We start from the raw sequence: 10044 nt of genomic DNA, 5'->3' as shown, positions 1-10044 counted from the left end.
GAACTCTTAGTTGTGGTATGTGGGATCTAGTTCCCTGACCAGGGATCAAACCCAGGCCCCCTGCATTGGGAGCGTGGAGTCCTAGCCACTGGACCATGAGGGAAGCCTGAAACAGGTTCCTTTGACAGTCATGATTGAAATAGAGCTACAGCTAAAGACTCTTCCTCCTGCTTTATTCTTTCGCCACATTTTGAGGCCTGTTTTCTCTTGGTCTTTTCTTGCAAGTCTTACACGCCTTGTTTAAAAATAAAACAAATTCTCCCAATTATGACAGATTTTTGATGACTTGACCTTCTGTAAAATCTCGCTTGGTTCAAATATTTCTTCTAAATCACCTTTTCCAAAGTCTAGGTCTTGGCAGGACAACTGCAGGGGAGTTAAGATGCTAACAGGTATGTTCAGATCCCTTGTACTAGGCACACATGAGAATTAGGATCCATCAGGCCTTGTCATTAGTTCTTGGGTTGCCTTTCTGGGGTGATTTCTGCCAGGTGATGTTAGCTGCCTCAGACCTTTATGCTGTTAAGAAAAACCTGTGTTAGAAAAACTTGTTTCAGGGATAAAATTGAGTGTAAGGCCAGATGTTAGTTGTCAAATCTCAAGGAAATTGCAGTGTAAAGTCAGTTTCCCATAAATCTGATAACCAGGAGACTGATTTGAGGTCACATTTAGTTCATTTGGATGGTGGTGGGCCCACTGTATGCTTTTTTCTTTTGGCTGCACTTTGTGGCTTGCGAGATCTTAGCTCCCCAACCAAGGATTGGACCCAGGCCCAGCAGCGAAAGAGCTGAGTCCTAACTGCTGGACCACCAGGAATCCCCTTGAGTGTTTTTTTCTTTTTATTGGAAGATAATTGCTCTACAATGTTGTGTTGTATCTGCCATACATCAACATGAATCAGTCATGGGTATAAATACCTTCTCTCCCTCCCTTGAGTGTATGTTAAGGAGAAGGATTGAAATGAAGGGCTGGAGATACAAAGGGTGATATCAACCTACAGGGGATGAAAAGCAAGGGTTCTTTCCTTAAAGCTTTCAGGAAGTTGAATTGGCCTCTAATATTGCAACGGTAAAGGCCTTGCAGGGGCTGAACAGGCCCTACTGCTTCTCCCTTCCTGAGGCGGCTTTCCAATCTCAGCACCGAGGGCTTATCCACCACCTTCCATCCCCTCTCCCCCATTCTCCTGCCTGGATGCCTTAGCCTCTGATGTTCCTAAGGACATTGATTATACCATGAAGGTCTTTAGACCCTGTGTTTTTGAGCATGTTCCCTTGGTTTTTAGCTTGCAGAGTGAAAGGAAAGGAAACCCAGAGGGGCAGGGAAACTTCCATCCCAACCCTTGGTAACCTTACCCACCCCAGAGCCTCAGAAAGCTGGCTGGCTCCTCTTGCAGCTGAATCCCTGTGGCTAGCTCCTCTTCCAGTTGATCCTCTTTGCTGCTGATCTATTGTATGCCCCCCAGTGACAGCTCACTGTCCCTACCCCATGCCTGGAGGGAGACCAAAGCCAGCCATCAGAGTCTGACTCTTCTCCATCTTTCCCTTTCCCCGAGGTCTTTTCCCCAGCACATTTCTCCAGTAGCCAGGCAACTACCTGTGAAGTTAAAAACAAGGGGCCGGGAGGGGAACTTCCAATCCAGTGTTAAGACCACACAGCCAATGCAGGGGGCACGGGTTTGATCTCTGGTCAGGGAACTGATTCCCACATGTCTCACAGCATGGCCAAAAAGTAAAAATTTTAAAAGGTAAAGAGTGACATTGAAAAAAAACAGGGAGGGGAAGGCTCCTTTTGAAACAAAAATGTCTGAAGCCTTGCAGAGTGACGAGAAGCCTTTGTCCCATTCCTCTCTGTCCTTGGTGTTTTCAACTAGCTCAATTCTGTATCTGTATTCTCCAAGTTCACCTCCACACCTGCTGTTGCAGCCAGGTCTTGTCACTTCACCCATACGGTTGCCATGAGCACACTCACATAATGGGGTTTTGATTCATGGTTTGAATATAAAACAGGACAGTCAGCCTTGTTCATTTCACCCAGGCAATACACAGAGCAGTAAGTCAGCCAGGAGCCATTCCACTGAACTGTAGTTCTCATCCTCAAAATTCTTGGGGTAGGGCCTCTGATGACAGGGGTTGGGGACTTACTATGCAGGAGGGGCTGTAGCAATGGGGAGAGCTACTGAAACCTGGCTTGAGGAGGATTCCCCCTCCCATCCTTTTCCTGCAGCCATCTCCCACGGGGCCTGTCACTACTATCCAGCTGCCACCAGGGGGAGCCAAGCAGGCTGGAGGGAAGGGACACCTGCTCAGGGCTCTAAGCACCTGCTAGAGCCAGGTCCCCTCTTCCCCTTTATGTCCAGATCCCCCCTTCCCCTTTATGTCACCAGCTGTCAGGGTGACAACACGGTGCTCAATTCTCACTCATTCAGTAGAGAGGAAAGTGCACAGTGTAAGTACATTCTAAGTGCCGTGCTAGATGCTAAGAACTCGGAAAGGAAACTGTTCTTTACCCGAAGCACTTGTCTAGAGGGTGAAATAGGGCATTACAACTTGGTGTGATAGAAATTATGATGAAGGAAGAGCCAAGTGCGATGGAAGTACAGGAGGGTCACCTGAGCCAGTGGTGGAAGTCAGGGAAAGCTTCCTCATAGAAGACATTTTGACTTAAGCAGTTGCTTACAAGTTGGCCAAAGGGGTTTGGGGAGAAGGGTGTTTCAGGCGAAAAAAAAATAGCAAAAAAGAATGCAGCTGAGGAGGACTTCCCTGGTGGTCCAGTGGTTAAGAATCTCTTCCAATGCAGGGGACGTGGGTTTGATCCCTGGTTGGGGAACTAAGATGCCCCATGCCCTGGGGCAACTAATTCTTTGCATGGCAACAAAGACCCAAGGTAGCAAAAAAAAAAAAGAATGGGGCTGGTGTGTGTGTGTGTGTTTACAGGTAAGATGGGGAGCTGTGATGAGTAATGGGGGTGGTAAGACCAGATCATAAAGGATGGTATAAGAATGACTGGATGCCTACCATCCCAGAGTACTAAGTAACAACACCCCCTTACATACTGTCCTGGTTTGGATAACTGAGGAACCTATCACATGCTATCCTACTTGTAAGACATACTAAGGAGTGTGAACTTCATCCTAGGAGCAGAGAAGAACCACTGCAATTTTGAAGAGGGACCTGACAGGATCAGATCCAGACAGATAAAATAGACTGGCAGTATGTGAAGAATTGATTGGGTGGAGCTAAGTGTGGAGGAAGGTCAGTTATGGAGCCATGCAGTTGTCCAAGGGAGAGATGAGGGTTGCCAGGGCAAGAGAAGTGTTGGTAGAGAGAAGACCAACTTGTACTCTTGGGCAGCAAAATGCAACAGAACCTGGTGGATGCTGGTACCATGGGGGGTGGGGCTGCCTGCAGAGAGGTTGTGGTCATCAATACATTTTTGCCCAAATGCCCTTTCCAGATAGTCTTGAGTTAGTGGGACTGCAAACTGGCCCAGCCTTAAGTATCTTGGATATTTGAATCCAAAGGATAAGGAAAAGTGGGGGAAGGATATGGAACAGGAGGAAAGCTAGGGAACAGTGAGGAAAGGTAAAAAGAGTTTTAAATGCACAAGGTAAAAACCTGAATTATGGGTTATCTAAAAGAGAACAATAAATGGAAGCCAACAGAGAAGGCTCTACAAGAAAGAAAGGTGATATTTTAAAAATTACAGACAATTTACAACAGCATGTGACCATTAGGGAGACGTGTGTAAAAAGCCTTCACCCATAATCTGCTGCTCCATGACAGGGATGATGATTTTGGTGTATCTGGGAGGTAGGCATGAGTGAAGCAAGAGCGGAAACAGCAGGTTAACTAGAGAAAATCTATGGTAACAGTTTAACAGGGTCCAAGGCCAGATTTAGAAGGCTACATCAGCAACCCAGCTAGGGAATGGCAATCAGAGACTCATTGCAAAGGAGGGCAAAGGCTTCAGAGCCTTGTGTCCATGCTGAACGGAATCCTTGTTTTCTTCTTAATTAAAATGTTCATTTTGAGATAGTTACAGATTCGCATGCAGTTGAAAATAATTCAGAGATCCCATACCCCCTTTACCCACTTTATCCTGCTTGTCACAGCTTTCAGAGTTAGAGTGTAATATACAACCAGAATCAATATATTGACACAAGCAAGATACAGCCAGTGCCGTCATCACCAGGAGCTCTCACAGCCACTTCCCTCTCACCCTTGCACCCTCCCTTGTCCCTGGCAACTACTAATCTGTTCTTCATTTCCATAATTTTGTCATTTCAAGAGTATAATGTAAATAGAATCACCAGCATGTAACCTTTTGGGACTGACTTTTTTTCTTTTTAAACTGAGCCTAATTCTCTGGATATTAATACAAAATGCATGTTATCAATAGTTGTTCCATGGTATACATGTACCAGAGTTTAACCTTTCACCCATCTAAGGACATCTGTGTTTCCAGCTTGGGGCTATTAAGGATAAAACTGCTGCGAACATTTATGTACAGGTTTTTGTGTGAACAGAAGTTTTTTATTTCACTGGGATAAATGCCCAGAAACACTGTTGCTGAGTCTTATAGTGGTTGCATGTTTCGTTTTTTGTTTTTTTTTTTTTTTAGAAATTGCCAAACTGGTTTTCACAGTGGCTGCACCATTTTACATTCCCAAAGCAGTGTATGAATGGTCCAGTTTCTCCACAGCCCTTGGTGATGTCACCATTTGGATTTTTGGCTTGTGTTTAGCAAATCTGAGCAGTGTGTAGTAATGTCTCCTGGTTGTCATCTGTACTCTCTAGGCTAATGATGTTGAGCATCTTTTCTTGTGTTTACTTGCCATCCTTAGATCCTCTGTGCTGTAGTGTCTGACAAATTTAGGGGGATCTTTTCTAAGTCTTCTATTTCAGTTTAGCTCCCTCTGGTAGGGCTCTGACACAAAAAGGGGAGGGGACTGGTGCACCACCACACGACTGCCAGCTGGAGGTCAAAACAGGTCCCCACTCAGCCTCCACAGACAACTGTGTAGCGAACCTTCCTGTTATTGGTGGGCAGGGTTGGGTGTTCCAGTCTCCACTAGGTCTCCATTGATACCTCCTGACTGGGAGGCATAGGAGTTCCTCATTACCGCTCCCCACTTGGCCTCAATAGCATCACAGGTGGAAAGGGTATGGCTCTATTACTGCTGGGTGACAGAAAGTCTCAACTCTCTACTAGAGCGTCTGACACCACCCAGCTAGGAAGGGAAGGGTAGTAGTCGAATTACCGACTTGTGAGTGTGGAAGTCCTGGCTCCCCATGTGGTCTCCACTGATGCCCAAGCAGGGACCAAATTACCACCTAGCTCCCTCCTCTGCCTTCTCTGGCATACTGTCTGACAAGGGACTCAGGTGGGAGCTTGGGAGCCTGACTTTGAAATCTCTGCTCCCTACTCAGCCTTTGCTGGTGGATGTGTTCTGCAACACTAGAGAGCTTCATGTCTAAAATAGTCTGTCTTGGGACTTCCCTGGTGGTCCAGTGGCTAAGACTCTGTGCTCCCAATGCAGGGGGCCTGGGTTCCATCCCTGGTCAGGGAACTACATGTTGCAACTAAGGGTTCGCATACCCCAACTAAAGATCTCACATGCCTGCATGCTGCAACTAAGACCTGGTGCAACCAAATAAATAAATAAATGAAAGTAAAAAAATAAAAATAAAGTGTTCTATCTTGCTAAGCTGTCCCTCTCCTAGAGAGAGATGACTTTTCCTGGGGCTTTTTAATCTGCAGCCGTTAGCCTTTCCAGGTTGTCAGTTTCTTGAGCTCCAAGGCTAAAAAATGAGGCAAGAAGAAAACTCAGGAAACTCACCACCATGTGTCATTGCTTGAGTCCAAAATCCTAGTAGCCTGTCTGCCTTCTCCACCTTCCAAAGTCTGTTGAGGTTTTTTTCATACATATTGTCCAGAATTGTCAGTTGTACCTAGCTGAAGGAATTGGCAAAATTATGTCTATACCGACTTCCCTGGTGGCTCAGATGGTAAAGAATATGCCTACAATGCAGGAGATACAGGTTTGATCCCTGGGTCAGGGAAATCCCCTGGAGAAGGGAATGGCCACCCCAGTATTCTTGCCTGGAGAATTCCATGTACAGAGGATCCTGGCAGGCTACAGTCCATAGGGTCACAAAGAGTCAGACACAACTGAGTGACTAACACTTTCACTTTAATTATCATCTTCCTAAACCTTTTGCCTTTGGAAAAAACCACAACTTTGTATTGATGAGTAACATTGGAAAGTGTACAAAATTCACAAGTTTACAGCTTAATGAATTTTCACACACTGAACCCACCTAGCACCCAGATTCAGAAAAAAAGAACATTACCAGTACCCCACGAGTCTCCTCACAGCCCCTTTCAACCACATTCTCCACACTGGAGTAGCTACAGCCTCTGTGGCTCTTACCTGCTGGCCCAGCAGAAGGGCAGCAACAGCTGGAGATCCACCGTGACTGATTTGTAGCTCTCTTCAGCATGCGAGCGTGAGTGCATGTGTATGTGGGGTGTGTGTGTAGGTGTGTGCTCACACCTGTCCCCTCATGCACAGGCTGGTAGAGTTTTTCACACAATTTCTACTCATATGACCTCCTCACCTAGGCACCTTAGGTTTGCGAGTTCTTCACAGACCTGGGTTCAAATTTGAGTTCCATTATTTACCAAAAGTTTAGTGTAGTGACTAAGAACATGGGCTTTGGGGTCCAGCTGTGCTAAGTCGCTTCAGTCCTGTCCGACTCTGTGTGACACTATGGACTGTAGCCCGCCAGGCTTCTCTGTCCATGGGATTTCCCAGGCAAGAATATTAGAGTGGGTTTCCATGCCCTCCTCCAGGGGATATTCCCAGGGATTGAACCTGTGTCTTTCATGTATCTTGTGTTGGCAGGCAGGTTCTTTACTATTAGTGGCACCTGGGGAGCCCCCAAACATGACTTAAAGTCCCAGCTCTCTCACTTGTTGACTGTGTGGTCTAGAAAAGGGTAATAACAGTAGGGCCTTATGTCTAGGTACTGTGAGGATTACATGAAATAACTCATGTGAAGTGCTTAGAACAACACTTGACACAGAGGCCAACCAACCCTCAATCAGTTTAGGTATTACCATGGTTAGTGTGAGGGCTGTTGTGACTCTTAAAGGATATCAATTATGTCAAGTGCCTGATACAGTTCCTAACAGTAAGTGTGAGCTCTCCTCTTTCTTGCCTGCCTGCCTAGTCACTCAGTGATGTCCAACTCCTTGTGACCCCATGGACTGTAGCCTGCCAGGCTCCTCTGTCCATGGAACTGTCCAGGCAAGAATACTGGAGTGGGTTGCCCTGCCCTCTTCCAGGGGATCTTCCTGACCCAGGGATGGAACCCGGGTCTCCTGCATTGTAGGCTGATTCTTTGCTGTCTGAACCACCCGGGAAACCTTGCAGGGGAACACTAAGGGGTTGGTACTGGGAATTTTGTTCTCATGGGTTGGGGGAAGAGAAGGAAAAGTTTCAGTGGGGATAGTAGCTGTGCTGTGGTGTCCTTCCCCCGCTTCCTGGGAATATGCATTTGGTTCCCTTTTGACAGACTTCCTTCCGCTGCTTGGGAGCAAACTCAGCTGCCACTGCCTCCTTTCATGCCCTGACTCAAGACTCTTCTGGGCAAAGGCCTAGATGGAACAGAGAGCAATGCTCATGGGAAAGCCAGCCCCCTCTCCACAGGTTAAGGTGGACCTGGCCCCTCAGCTCTGACGCTATTGTATTTCCTCCTCAATACGGCAGAATAAAGGCCCTGGAGGGTTCCAGGCTAGTACCACTCCATATTCCAGGTTGGCCCCTGTGAGTCTTTTCCTTTCTCTGGCAAATGGTACTGACTGCCATGCCCAGACCTACCTCCATGAAGCTCCAAGTTGTCTCCCAATTTGGGGGTTAAGGAGAGAGTTTGTCACTAAATATCCAAAATGTAGTTTGACATAAGTTTCATTTTCAAACTATCTCACTACACATTTCTGTGAGAAGAGAAGGAAAGAGTATCTTGAAGTTGAAAAGAGCTATGGCATTACAAGTCCCCAAAGTTTGGGAATTAGCTACTGTGATAATTGAATGTAATTTATAAAGTGCTCTGCCTTGTTTCAGTGTAGAAAAATTTGCTACATCCTCTAGATTTATGGTGTTGCCCTTCTCTCTGCAGACAGCAGAGGGCCTCATTAGCACAAACTCAATGTCACTGATATACATGGGAAGGGATGTTTGCAAGGTTCTCAGTTCAGTTCAGTTCAGTCGCTCAGTCGTGTCTGACTCTTTGCGACACCATGGACTGCAGCACACCAGGCGTCCCTGTCCATCACCAACTCCTGGAGCTTACTCAAACTCATGTCCATTGAGTTGGTGATGCCATCTAACCATCTCATCCTCTTTCGTCCCCTATCCTCCTGCCCTCAATCTTTCCCAGCATCAGGGTCTTTTCCAATGAGTCAGTTCTTCACATCAGGTGGCCAAAGTATTGGAGTTTCAGCTTCAACATCAGTCCTTCCAATGAATATTCAGGACTGATTTCCTTTAGGATGAACTGGTTGGCTCTCCTTGCAGTCCAAGGGACTCTCAAGAGTCTTCTCCAACACCACAGTTCAAAAGCATCAATTCTTCGGTGCTCAGGTTTCTTTATAGTCCAACTCTCACATCCATACATGACTACTGGAAAAACTATAGCCTTGACTAGATGGACCTTTGTTGGCAAAGTAATGTCTCTGCTTTTTAATATGCTATCTAGATTGGTCATAACTTTTCTTCCAAGGAGTAAGTGCCTTTTAGTTTCATGGCTGCAGTCACCATCTGCAGTGATTTTGGAGCCCCCCAAAATAAAGTCTATCACTGTTTCCACTCTTTCCCCATCTATTTGTCATGAAGTGATGGGACCAGATGCCATGATCTTAGTTTTCTGAATGTTGAGCTTTAAGCCACCTTTTTCACTCTCCTCTTTCACTTTCATAAAGAGGCTCTTTAGTTCTTCTTTGCTTTCTGCCACAAGTGTGGTGTCATCTGCATATCTGAGGTTATTGATATTTCTCCTGGCAATCTTGATTCCAGCTTGTGCTTCATCCAGTCCAGCATTTTTCATGATGTACCCTGCATATAAGTTAAATAAGCAGGGTGACAATATACAGCCTTTACGTACTCCTTTACCTATTTGGAACCAATCTGTTGTTCCATGTCCAGTTCTAACTGTTGCTTCTTGACCTCCATACAGATTTCTCAGGAGGCAGGTCAGGTGGTCTGGTATTCCCATCTCTTTCAGAATTTTCCACAGTTTGTGGTGATCTACACAGTCAAGGCTTTGGCATAGTCAATAAAGCAGAAATAGATGTTTTTCTGGAACTCTCTTGCTTTTTCGATGCCAGGGTTCTAGAAGCACTGTAAAACTTTGATTAATAGAAATGTGCAAGAAAATGGGCTGGTTAGGTTAATTCCCTAAAAAAGAAAATGATTTTTCTGAGTTAGTAGGGGTTAAACAGAAAGGAGGGCTTCCCAGGTGGTGCTAGTGGTAAAGAACCTGCCTGCCAATGCAGGAGACATATGTGACACGGATTCGATCCCTAGGTTGGGAAGATCCCCTGGAGGAGGCATGGCAATCCACTACAGTATTCTTGCCTGGAGAATCCCATGGTGTAGCCTGGTGGGCTACAGTCCATAGGGTTGCACAGAGTCAGAAACAATTGAAGTAACTGAGCATGCAAGCAGAAAGGAATCAATAAAAGAATGAATCAAGTCTTAGAACATGAGGAAAAATGAAAGAACATGGTTAAGCAAAAACATGGGTAAATGCAATGGGCTTGCTTTCTCTTCTTGAGCTTTCTAAATTATGTTTGATTGTTGAAACAAAACATAACTATGTCTGAAGTGGTTCTCAACATATATAGAAGTAATATTTAAGATAATTATATATTTATAAATTATACTTTATTAAAGCTAGAAAAAAATGTAAGAAAATAAGAAAAAAGACCACTATATTATAAATAATGGCATGTAAAGATAGATAAGAGTTTTATACTTCA

This window comes from Muntiacus reevesi, chromosome X, assembly GCF_963930625.1.
Source record: "Muntiacus reevesi chromosome X, mMunRee1.1, whole genome shotgun sequence".
In the NCBI taxonomy this organism is placed as follows: domain Eukaryota; kingdom Metazoa; phylum Chordata; class Mammalia; order Artiodactyla; family Cervidae; genus Muntiacus; species Muntiacus reevesi.
This window is presented reverse-complemented; position numbering follows the sequence as displayed.